Source organism: Somniosus microcephalus, chromosome 4, assembly GCF_052327205.1.
Source record: "Somniosus microcephalus isolate GS21.2 chromosome 4, FLI_Smic_1.0, whole genome shotgun sequence".
NCBI lineage: Eukaryota > Metazoa > Chordata > Chondrichthyes > Squaliformes > Somniosidae > Somniosus > Somniosus microcephalus.
The window spans coordinates 45,308,272-45,320,232 of record NC_140990.1 but is presented as its reverse complement, the minus strand read 5'-3'; the positions used below and the strand labels follow the sequence as shown (position 1 = coordinate 45,320,232).

Sequence of the window (11,961 nt, the reverse complement as noted above, 5' to 3'; positions counted from 1 at the left end):
TAAAGACCTGTTTGTTGTTATTTCTGAAGTCTGTGTATTTATTAACTGCACAACCCACAGACTTTACAGGATGAATGAGAAAATCCTTTCCCACACACAGAGCAGGTGAACGGCCTCTCCCCAGTGTGAACTCGCTGGTGTGTCAGCAGGTTGGATGAACGAGTGAATCCCTCTCCACATAGAGCAAGTGAATGGCCTCTCCCCAGTGTGAGTGCGTTGGTGTGTCAGCAGATCCTTTGTGCTTTTAAAGCTCTTTTCACAGTCAGAACATTTATAAGGTTTCTTATCAGTGTGAACTCATTGGTGTGTCAGCAGGTTGGATGAATGAGCAAAACTTTGCCCACACACGGAGCAGATGAACGGCCTCTCCCCAGTGTGAATTCACTGGTGTGTCAGCAGGTTGGATGAATCAATGAATCCCTTACCACACACGAAGCAGGTGAATGGCCTCTCCCCGGTGTGAAGGCGTCGATGAGTTTCCAGCTCACGGGTAATTGAATTTCTTCCCACAGTCCCCACATTTCCACGGTTTCTCCATGGTGCGGGTGTCCTTGTGTCTCTCCAGGTTGGACGATCAGTTGAAGCCTCCACACAGAACATGTGTACGGTTTCTCCCCGCTGTGAATGGTGCGATGTTTTTTCAGGCTGTGTAACTGGTTTAAGCTCTTTCCACAGTCAGTGCACTGGAACACTCTCACTCAGGTGTGTGTGTCTCGGTGCTTTTCCAGTCACACTGATGTTTGAAATCTTTTCCCACAGAAAGAACAGACAAACATTTCTCCTTCCACATTCAAAGGCCGATGATAGTCAGGTCCTGATGAATCGAGTGACTCTGTCAGATCTTGACGTGATGTTTGGTTTCAGTTTCCAGTCTGAAAATCCTCCCCTTCCAATACCCTGTAAAAAGGAGTTTACAAAAGTCATCATTCTATGTAGGATAGAAATTAAGAACAGACGATTCTAGTTTCTATGGAACATTCTTTCCTCTCTTGTTCCCCCAAAGCTGTAAATCCCCGTCCCACACACTCTCCCTCCTCTCTGTGCTGAAATTCAAACCCATCGCACCATCTCCAACATTTTTCCTTTTGGTCGACTTTTCTCCCTCCCCTGAAGGTGCCGACTCTCGCTGGGTTCAGTTCTACACTCACTGGTTCCCCTCCCTCTCCTCCTCTGAAGGTGCTGACTCTGGCTGGGTTCAGTTCTACGCTCACCGGTTCCCCTCCCTCTCCTCCCCTGAAGGTGCTGACTCTGGCTGGGCTCAGTTCTACACTCACTGGTTCCCCTCCCTCTCCTCCCCTGAAGGTGCTGACTCTGGCTGGGTTCAGTTCTACACTCACCGGTTCCCCTCCCTCTCCTCCCCTGAAGGTGCTGACTCTGGCTGGGTTCAGTTTTACACTCACTGGTTCCCCTCCCTCTCCTCCCCTGAAGATGCTGACTCTGGCTGGGTTCAGTTCTACATTCACTGGTTCCCCTCCCTCTCCTCCCCTGAAGGTGCTGACTCTGGCTGGGTTCAGTTCTACACTCACTGGTTCCCCTCCCTCTCCTCCGCTGAAGGTGCCGACACTGGCTGGGTTCAGTTCTACACTCACTGGTTCCCCTCCCTCTCCTCCCCTGAAGGTGCTGACTCTGGCTGGGTTCAGTTCTACACTCACTGGTTCCCCTCCCTCTCCTCCCCTGAAGGTGCTGACTCTGGCTGGGTTCAGTTCTACACTCACTGGTTCCCCCCACTCTCCTCCCCTGAAGGTGCTGACTCTGGCTGGGTTCAGTTCTACACTCACTGGTTCCCCCCACTCTCCTCCCCTGAAGGTGCTGACTCTGGCTGGGTTTAGTTCTACACTCACTGGTTGCCCTCTCTCTCCTCCCCTGAAGGTGCTGACTCTGGCTGGGTTCAGTTCTACACTCACCGGTTCCCCTCCCTCTCCTCCCCTGAAGGTGCTGATTCTGGCTCTAACCCTCGAATCCTTCCTTATAAGCTTTTCTTCGATAATATCTCACAATTTTGGTGAGGGGCATTCCTTGACCTGTCACCACTTCTCCTTCATTTACAGACGCTCCCTGACCAGTCACCATTTCTCCTCCATTTGCAGACACTCCCTGACCAATCATAATTTCTCCGTCATTTACAGACAGTCCCTGACCAGTCTCCATTTCTCCTTCATTTACAGATGCTCCCTGACCAGTCACCATTTCTCTATCATTTACAGACGCTCCCTGACCAACCTCCCTTTCCCCTTCATTTACAGACGCTCCCTGACAAGTCTGCATTTCTTCTCCATTTACAGACGCTCCCTGACCAGTCACCATTTCTCCTCCATTTACAGACGCTCCCTGACCAGTCACCATTTCTCCTCCATTTACAGACGCTCCCTGACCAGTCACCATTTCTCCTCCATTTGCAGACGCTCCCTGACCAGTCCCCATTTCTCATAGAGTCATACAGCACAGAAAGAGGCCCTTTGGCCCATCGTGTCCGCGCCGGCCATCAAGCCCTGTCTATTCTAATCCCATTTTCCAGCACTTGGTCCGTCGCCTTGTATGCTATGGTGTTTCAAGTGCTCATCTAAATGCTTCTTGAATGTTGTGAGGGTTCCTGCCTCTACCACCCTTTCAGGCAGTGAGTTCCAGATTCCAACCACCCTCTGGGTGAAAATGTTTTTCCTCAAATCCCCTCTAAACCTCCTGCCCCTTACCTTGAAACTATGCCCCCTGGTTATTGACCCCTCTATTAAGGGGAAAAGTTCCTTTCTATCTACCCTATCTATGCCCCTCATAATTTTGTACACCTCAATCAGGTCCCCCCTCAGCCTTCTCTACTCTAAGGAAAACAACCCCAGTCTGTCCAGTTTCTCTTCATAGCTGAAGCGCTCCAGCCCAGGTAACATCCTGGTGAATCTCCTCTGCACCCTCTCCAATGTAATCACATCCTTCCTACAGTGTGGTGAGCAGAACTGCACACAGTACTCCAGCTGTGGCCTTACCAGCGTTTTGTACAGCTCCATCATAACCTCCCTGCTCTTATATTCTATGCCTTGGCTAATGAAGGCAAGTATCCCATATGCCTTTTAACCAGCTTATCTAACTGACCTGCTGCCTTCAGGAAACTATGTACATGCACACCAAGATCCCTCTGATCCTCTGTCCTTCCGAGGGTCCTACCATTCATTGTGTATTCCCTTGCCTTGTTAGTCCTCCCAAAATGCATCACCTCACACTTTTCAGGGTTAAATTCCATTCGCCACTGTTCTGCCCATCTAAACATCTAACCAACCCGTCTATATCGTCCTGTAGCCTGAGGCTTCCCTCCTCGCTATTTACCACTCCACCAATTTTCGTGTCATCTGCGAACTTACTGATCATACCTCCTACATTCATATCTAAATCATTAATGTACACTACAAAGAGCAAAGGACCCAGCACCGATCCCGACAGTACAACACTGGACACAGGCTTCCAGTCACAAAAACAACCTTTGACAATCACCCTCTGCCTCCTGCCACTAAGCCAATTTTGGATCCAATGTGCCAAATTGCCCTGGATCCCATGGGCTCTTACCTTCTTGACCAGTTTCCCATGCGGGACTTTGTCAAAAGCCTTACTGAAGTCCATGTAGACTACATCAACTGCACTACCCTCATCCACACTTTTAATTATAATCAAGGCCACTGATTACAGCTTCTATGCAAATCTGCACATGCTCATAGAATTTGAGCCCTATAATATTAACACTCCTATAATGGTGTATAATAAAATCACCATTTAACATTTTTCAATCACATTAATCATTGACCCCCACACCAGATTGTATTCACCCTAACCAACGCCATGAGAGATACACTAGTTACCTGAAGATTACCCTCGATTGCATTGGGAAAATAATTTGACTTGCGAGAAGATTAAGATCCCTGTATAAACCTTCATATAAACTGAGACATATTTCACATATCCTGGAATATAGCAGTTGAAACACATGAGCATTCTGTCACCTGTTTGCCAATACAATAGTTTCAGTTGAATTTGCTGCCTGTCTGTGAGGTCATTGGCGGCAGCTTGGTGAAAGGAGCCCGCGGGCAGTTTCTGATTAGACCTTTCATTGGGTCCGATATAAATGTTGTGATCGTTTCTATAGCAACGAAGCCTGTGTGTGGACCTTGTGGGCAGACTGTGTTTCACTCACTGTAACTTCAGGTGCTGCTTCTGTCAAGAGATTTCTGTTTCTCTCTGCCCTGCTTGAGCAGTCTGAGGGAAGGGCCGATCAAGTAGAAGATCGGAATAGCAAAGATTTCACTATTTTACCATGAGCACTGGGCAGAGCCTGTCCACAGTGCGCTCCGACACTCACACTGCTTTCTTGGTGTAATAATTTAACCCGCTCCCTGAGCTCGGGGTGTGAGCGGCCCGCGTCCCCCCGGGGTTCATGAACCCGCTCCCTGAGCTCGGGGTGTGAGCGGCCCGTGTCCCCCCGGGGTTCATGAACCCGCTCCCTGAGCTCGGGGTGTGAGCGGCCCGCGTCCCCCCGGGGTTCATGAACCCGCTCCCTGAGCTCGGGGTGTGAGCGGCCCGCGTCCCCCCAGGGTTCATGAACCCGCTCCCTGAGCTCGGGGTGTGAGCGGCCCGCGTCCCCCCGGGGTTCATGAACCCGCTCCCTGAGCTCGGGGTGTGAGTGACCCGCGTCCCCCCGGGGTTCATGAACCCGCTCCCTGAGCTCGGGGTGTGAGCGGCCCGCGTCCCCCCGGGGTTCATGAACCCGCTCCCTGAGCTCGGGGTGTGAGCGGCCCGTGTCCCCCCGGGGTTCATGAACCCGCTCCCTGAGCTCGGGGTGTGAGTGACCCGCGTCCCCCCGGGGTTCATGAACCCGCTCCCTGAGCTCGGGGTGTGAGCGGCCCGCGTCCCCCCAGGGTTCATGAACCCGCTCCCTGAGCTCGGGGTGTGAGCGGCCCGCGTCCCCCCGGGGTTCATGAACCCGCTCCCTGAGCTCGGGGTGTGAGTGACCCGCGTCCCCCCGGGGTTCATGAACCCGCTCCCTGAGCTCGGGGTGTGAGCGGCCCGCCTCCCCCCGGGGTTCATGAACCCGCTCCCTGAGCTCGGGGTGTGAGCGGCCCGCGTCCCCCCGGGGTTCATGAACCCACTCCCTGAGCTCTCTCACCTGATGTGTCAGCTGCTGCTGCCAAGGTCCGCGCATGCTCAGCTCACACTGCCCGGGTGCTTGACGGGAGCTCCGGACCAATAGGAAGAGCGGGGCGGGCTGGAGGACCGAGCAGGCGGCGGGTCCTCCAACCAATCGGAGTGTGTGAGGGGCGGGGCTTGACCTTTAAACCTGAACAACAGAAGGTGAGCTGAGCATGCGCGGACCTTGGCAGCAGCCGCTGACACATCAGGTGAGAGCGCTCAGGGAGCGGGTTCATGAACCCCGGGGGGACGCGGGCCGCTCACACCCCGAGCTCAGGGAGCGGGTTCATGAACCCCGGGGGGACGCGGGCCGCTCACACCCCGAGCTCAGGGAGCGGGTTCATGAACCCCGGGGAGACGCGGGCCGCTCACACCCCGAGCTCAGGGAGCGGGTTCATGAACCCCGGGGGGACGCGGGCCGCTCACACCCCGAGCTCAGGGAGCGGGTTCATGAACCCCGGGGGGACGCGGGCCGCTCACACCCCGAGCTCAGGGAGCGGGTTCATGAGCCCCGGGGGGACGCGGGCCGCTCACACCCCGAGCTCAGGGAATGGGTTCATGAACCCCGGGGGGACGCGGGACGCTCACACCCCGAGCTCAGGGAACGGGTTCATGAACCCCGGGGGAGGCTGCGAGATTCTCAGCAGCTCAGCTCTGCTCGGTGCTGTGTGAACGGGCTGCTCCACACCCCGGCTGCTCACGGGGAACGCCAGTGCGGAGGGCCCAGTGCAGAAGGCCCAGGGTGGATGACCCAGAAGAGAGTGTCCTAGGCGGAAGGCCCAGCACGGAGGACCCCAGGCAGGGGGTGTAGGGCGGAGCGGCTGGTCGACAGAAGCGGAGTCGGGAGATGCTGTGGGTGAGCATGCTGCACGGTTTCTAAAGGTGAAGAACAGTCTCCGGCCCGAATGAGTTCCAGCGGCCCCGCCTGTGCTCTATCTGGTGGCAGCTGTGAGGCTTTGTTTCGGTGATGGGATCGGGTTTGTGCGCCGCCATTTGGTGGAGGAAAGACAGACTGTTCCCATCTATAGTATGGTGCTTGAACAGCCATAGGATGAGAAAAGAGAACGGGATAAAAGTGAAAAAGGAAAATAAAAGACAAAACAAAGTAATATCAGCCAGGAATAACGAATGTCTTGATGGCTGGATCCTGTGAGTGATAACAGCAAGAAGGAGATTTGAGGAGTCGTTTTCCTCTTTTACGGGATTTGAGAAAGTGGTCGGCTTCTTTTCTGTGGAAAGGTTGAAGACTGTGGACAAGGATCATGACATTATATGGTTGGATAACATCAAGTGAAGGCGAGGAGTTATTAGAGTGCCAATAGGACTGGCGTTGAATTGGTATTACTTGTTTTTGAAGAAGTTTCGGGTTCTGGTTAAAATAGTTTACTTGAAGTTTTAAGTGATTTTTTGATATGGTTGTGGGATTTTCTATATTGTGGTGTTATTTAGTGTTAAAGCCTTCCTTAATTGAACGAACGAACGCTCTAGTGAACGCACGCATGCGGACACAAATAATACGCACGCACGCACGTATACACAATGGAACTTACGTTCGACCGAATGAAGGGCCCGCTCTCCAGGATGGCGGTCACTCGGTGAATGTGAGGCCTGCCGGACGGATGAACGAACGCACACAGGTAGACAAATGATACGCACACTTACACAATGGAACTTACGTTCGACCGAATGAAGGGCCCTCGCTCCCCAGGTGAAAGTCGGCTTGGTGAACGTGAAGCCTGCCGGACAGATGAACGAACACACAGGCATGCACGCAGATAGAAACGGCACACATGTACGCAGTCATGCACATGGAACTTACGCTTGAGCGAACGAACGGACGAATGAATGACTGAATGATTGAACAATGCCAGTTGGACTGGCGTGTACGGATTCTTGGTTTATTAAATAGTTGCAGTTTGTACTGTAAACATTATTGATTTACCTGTAAAATTTATTGTTGTATTTATATTGTTGACCATAATTGGTCAATGAATGTAATGGATTTACTATGTAACTGTTGAGTTGTATAAGTACTGTTGTACTTGAATGTTAAAATTTAAAAAAAGGACAACAGATTATACCAAGCAAAAATGAAGAGTTACTAGATTGCCAGTAGGACTGGTATGTATTGTTTTTTACTATGGGTACCTGTATTGTTGACATTGGTTTTGTCTGGAAAAATGTATTATTGTATTTGTACTGTTAATCCTAAAGCTGTTTTTTCTAAGGCTTAGCCTTATTGTGGTTAATGAATGTAATGGATTTATCATGTAATTGATGAATTGTAACAAGTACTACCAGATTTAAATAAAAGAGAAAAAAATGAACCCCGGGGGGACGCGGGCTGCTCACACCCCGACTGCGGCCCCAGGCCCCATTATTAAAACACTCAACATTATCCGCTTCACAAACACCCGGGGTGGGCCTCAGGCCCCGAACAAGAGCCTCCGGGCCGGGTGTTTGCCCCGAGCGGGGCGGTAGCTGCGGGGCTTTCTCCCGGTGATAGGCCCAGGGTAACAGCCGCCATCTTGAGAGGCTCAGGGGGCAGCAGGGTGCATGTGCGGCCCCCTTGGCCAGGAACCAGGAGGAGAGAATCTTGTCCATTTCTATCCTGGACTCACAGTGATGGCTTTTGTAAACTCCTTTTGCAGGCTGTGAGAAGGGCAGCATTTACACACCGCAAACTCAAACCAACAACTTACCTTTATATAGCACCTTTAAAACATCACAGTAGCGCAGTCAGACAATAATCGACACACATACTTTGTTTGTGGCCCAGTGCACTGACACAAAGTTCCTTCACAACTGTAACAATTTTGTTACAGTTGCTGTGAAGGCTGCGCTAACTCTGCTCGTACACCTGGTCTCCAAAGGAGGCAAAACAGGACTAATGCTGCCGAGCTCAGCTCTTCCTGATCAAAAATATCAACTGTTTAGCCTCGCAGGGAAATGCACAAAAGAGGCAGCAGTTCTCATTGGCTGACCAGGAAAGTCCTATTTAGATTAAACTCCTTCACCCAGAGAGTGCTGAGAATATGGAACTTGCTGCCACAGGGAGTAGTTGAGGTGAAGAGCATGGATGTATTTAAGGGGAAGCTGGATAAACACATGGGAGAAAGGAATAGAAGGAGATGCTGATAGGGTGAGATGAAGAGAGATGGGAGGAGGCTCGTGTGGACGAGTTGGGCCGAATGGCCTGTTTCTGTGCTGTACAATCTGTGATAAAAATAATAACTTCCGGGAAGTTATGTCATCACTTCCTGTGAACTGTGAACTATGAACTATGAACTGTGTACATACCTCACTTCCTGTCATGTGTCACTTCCTGTTGGACTGGTATAAATACTGGTCTGTTCAGTATTGTAAGAGGCTTCTACCAGAGGCATGGTAAAGACCTCTCTTGTATATAGTGTGTTTATAAGTTACTTAAAGCTTACTTTAAAGTTACTTGATGGTAAGCCTCCTTTTTCTTACATCAATTTAAGTAACTTAGTATTTACACTCACGAATACTAGACCTTCGGACAAACTCGGAATTAAGGATCCAGGGAACCACCCATCATGGAGAAAATCCTTAGACCTATTCGTCTGGACTTGGACCCGAATGCACCAGCAGCTGGCAGGGTATGGAAGCATTGGTACCGTACTTTTGAGAATTTTCTGGATGAATGTGAAGCGGATGCTCCTGCTAGATTGAAGATACTTATCAATTATGTGACCCCAAAAGTGTTCGAATATGTTGATGAATGGGATAATTACGATGAGGTGATTCGGGCACTTAAGAAACTGTATGCCAAGACCCCAAATGAGGTCTATGCTAGACATCTACTGGCCACAGCCCGACAAGGGCCAGGGGAATCAATTGACGAATTCCTGCAAGAACTTCGCAGGCTCAGCGTAGATTGTAACTTTCAGGCAGCCTCAGCTGAGCTGTACCGCCAAGAAATGATTCGTGATGCTTTCATCTGCGGGATTGCCTCTCCATTTATACGCCAGCGTCTACTAGAAAGTAAAACACTTGAGCTACAAAAAGCTTTTGACCTAGCTTGTTCACTGGATTTGGCAAAGAGAAATGCAGACCTCTATCAGCTGCCCAGATCTCGATCTGCTGCTGTAGCTGCAACCAGACAATTCAAGCGGTCTCAGGTGAACCCTATCATGGGGGAATCTAATTCTGATAATTCTGATGAAGAGGAGGAGGACGACCCCACTTTAGCAGCCTCTTGGCAATCTAGGAAGGAATGCTTCTTTTGTGGAGATGCTTTTCACCCTAGGAAAACCTGCCCTGCTCGCAATGCAATCTGCAGTTATTGCGGGAAAAAAGGACACTTTGCTAAAGTTTGCCTATCAAGGGCCTCTACGAGGGCCAATCCAGCTAAGGCCTACCGAACTGCCCCAATTAGGGCCTATCAAGATGCTCCAGCTAGGACCTATCAAGCTTCCTCTCGAGCTCTCTCCCGAAGAAGCACACCGAGAGTTTTAGCCACTCTCTGTGCAACGACACCAATTACAGCTGCTTGCCCACAGAACCTGTCTCATGCTGCCACAAAAATTTCAATTAAAGGGCATACCTTAGATGCCTTAATTGACTCAGGAAGTACTGATAGTTTCATTAAGGAACAGATTGTTGCGAAATTGAAACTACATGTCTTCCCATCGGACCAGGCAATTGCGATGGCCCAGTCATCACTTAATACCAGAATCTCCGGCTTTTGTGTTGTTGATATGACACTTCATGGTCGGATGTATCCCTCCACCCGACTTTCGGTGCTCAAGGACTTATGTAGTGATCTCCTCTTATGCTGTTTTTGGAAGTCCAGTCCTAAGAAACTCACCATTGAGTTTGGTGGATCCAAACCCGGACTTACTATTTCTAATATACCGTCTAAATTACCATTTTGTGCATTATCAGCAGCTTCACTTGATGAACCCTCATTATTTGCCAGTATTCCGCCTCAATGCCAACCGATAATAACGAAATCGCGGCGCTTTAATCAGGAAGACCAATCTTTTATTGCGGCTGAAATCTCTCGACTTCTAGCAGGGGATATCATTGAACCATGTTCGTCGCCCTGGCGGGCTCAAGTCGTCATTGTCAAGAACCCTCTAAAACCTCACAAACAGCGACTATGCATCGATTATTCGCAAACCATCAATCAATATACCGACTTGGACGCCTACCCATTGCCACGCATTGATGATATGGTTAATAAACTGGCCGAATACAAAGTGTTCTCAACTTACGATTTAAAAAGTGCCTATCATCAGTTACCCTTGAAGGTCTCAGATAAGCAGTACACAGCCTTTGAGGCTAATGGACGGCTGTACCAATTTTGTCGCCTCCCATTCGGGGTTACTAATGGAGTGGCTGTCTTTCAACGGGCAATGGATGGCCTGGTTAAGCAGGAAAACCTAAGGGACACTTTTCCCTATCTTGATAACATTACCATTGCAGGTCACGATCAACAGGAACACGACTCCAACCTCCAAAAATTTCGGGATGCCCTCCATCGCCGTAATTTGACCCTGAATGAATCCAAATCTGTTGAGTCGCAACCGACCATCAACATCCTTGGCTACTGCGTAGGCAATGGTATCATTAAGCCAGACCCAGAAAGACTTCGCCCGCTCCAAGAGCTCCCGTCACCTAAGAATCCAGCTTCTTTACGTCGGGCTCTCGGTCTGTTTGCATACTACGCTAAATGGATTCCTCATTTTTCGGACAAAATCCAACCCTTGCTGCATGCTAGATCATTTCCACTGGAAACAGCGGCTGTTGCAGCCTTTAACCTTCTCAAAAAACAGTTGGAGAAAGCGGCTCTTCACTCCATTGATGAGAATCTCCCTTTCGTGGTTGAATGTGATGCCTCGGAGGTGGCGATCTCGGCTACTCTGAATCAGGAAGGTCGTCCTGTAGCATTTATGTCCAGGACCTTACAAGGTGCCGAGCTACATTATCCTCCGGTTGAGAAAGAAGCCACAGCCATCATAGAGGCAGTACGGAAGTGGAACCATTTTCTAGCTCGCCAGCACTTTACATTGATCACGGACCAACGATCAGTCGCCTTCATGCTCGATAATCGAAAACGAACCAAAATTAAGAATAATAAAATACAACTTTGGAGGATGGAACTGGCCTCTTTTGGTTATACCATTCTCTATCGGCCTGGCAAGGAGAATGTGGCCCCGGACACCCTCACACGGGCATTCTGCTCCACTATGTCATCCTCCACCCTCATGGATGTCCACAATGGTTTGTGCCATCCTGGCGTTACGCGCATGCTACATTTCGTACGATCACGGAATCTCCCTTTTTCCACTGGAGATGTAAAGAAAATATGCTCAGAATGCCGGCTTTGTGCGGAATTAAAACCTCAGTTCTTCCGCCCCTCAGATGGTATACTCATACATGCAACCCAACCGATGCAACGACTTAGCATCGATTTTAAGGGCCCAGTGCCCTCTTCAACTCGGAACACATATTTGCTCGCCATGATCGACGAATATTCACGTTTTCCGTTTGCCTTCCCCTGCTCCAATATGCTGGCGTCCACAGTAATCTGCTGCCTTGAGCAGGTATTTTCTCTCTGTGGCATGCCGGCTTATATTCACTCAGATCGGGGTCCATCCTTTATGTCGAGGGAACTCAAGGACTACCTCTCAGAACGGGGAATTGCTACAAGCAAAACAACACCATACCATCCCATCGGAAATGGGCAGGTAGAGAGGTATAACGGTATCATCTGGAATTCCGTACGTCTCGCTTTAAGATCTCGGGGCCTACCCGACCAGCAAT

At 50.2% G+C, this 11,961-nt stretch overlaps 1 pseudogene across 1 annotated transcript; it reads right to left on the bottom strand.

The window, feature by feature from the left end:
- Nucleotides 1–4,722, bottom strand: LOC147118785 (uncharacterized; annotated as a pseudogene). Its single transcript, XR_015077950.1, has 2 exons — nucleotides 3,984–4,722; nucleotides 1–897 (listed from the first exon to the last, which is right to left on the bottom strand). The product of XR_015077950.1 is annotated as an uncharacterized LOC147118785 (transcript).
- Nucleotides 4,723–11,961: the final 7,239 nt, after the last annotated feature.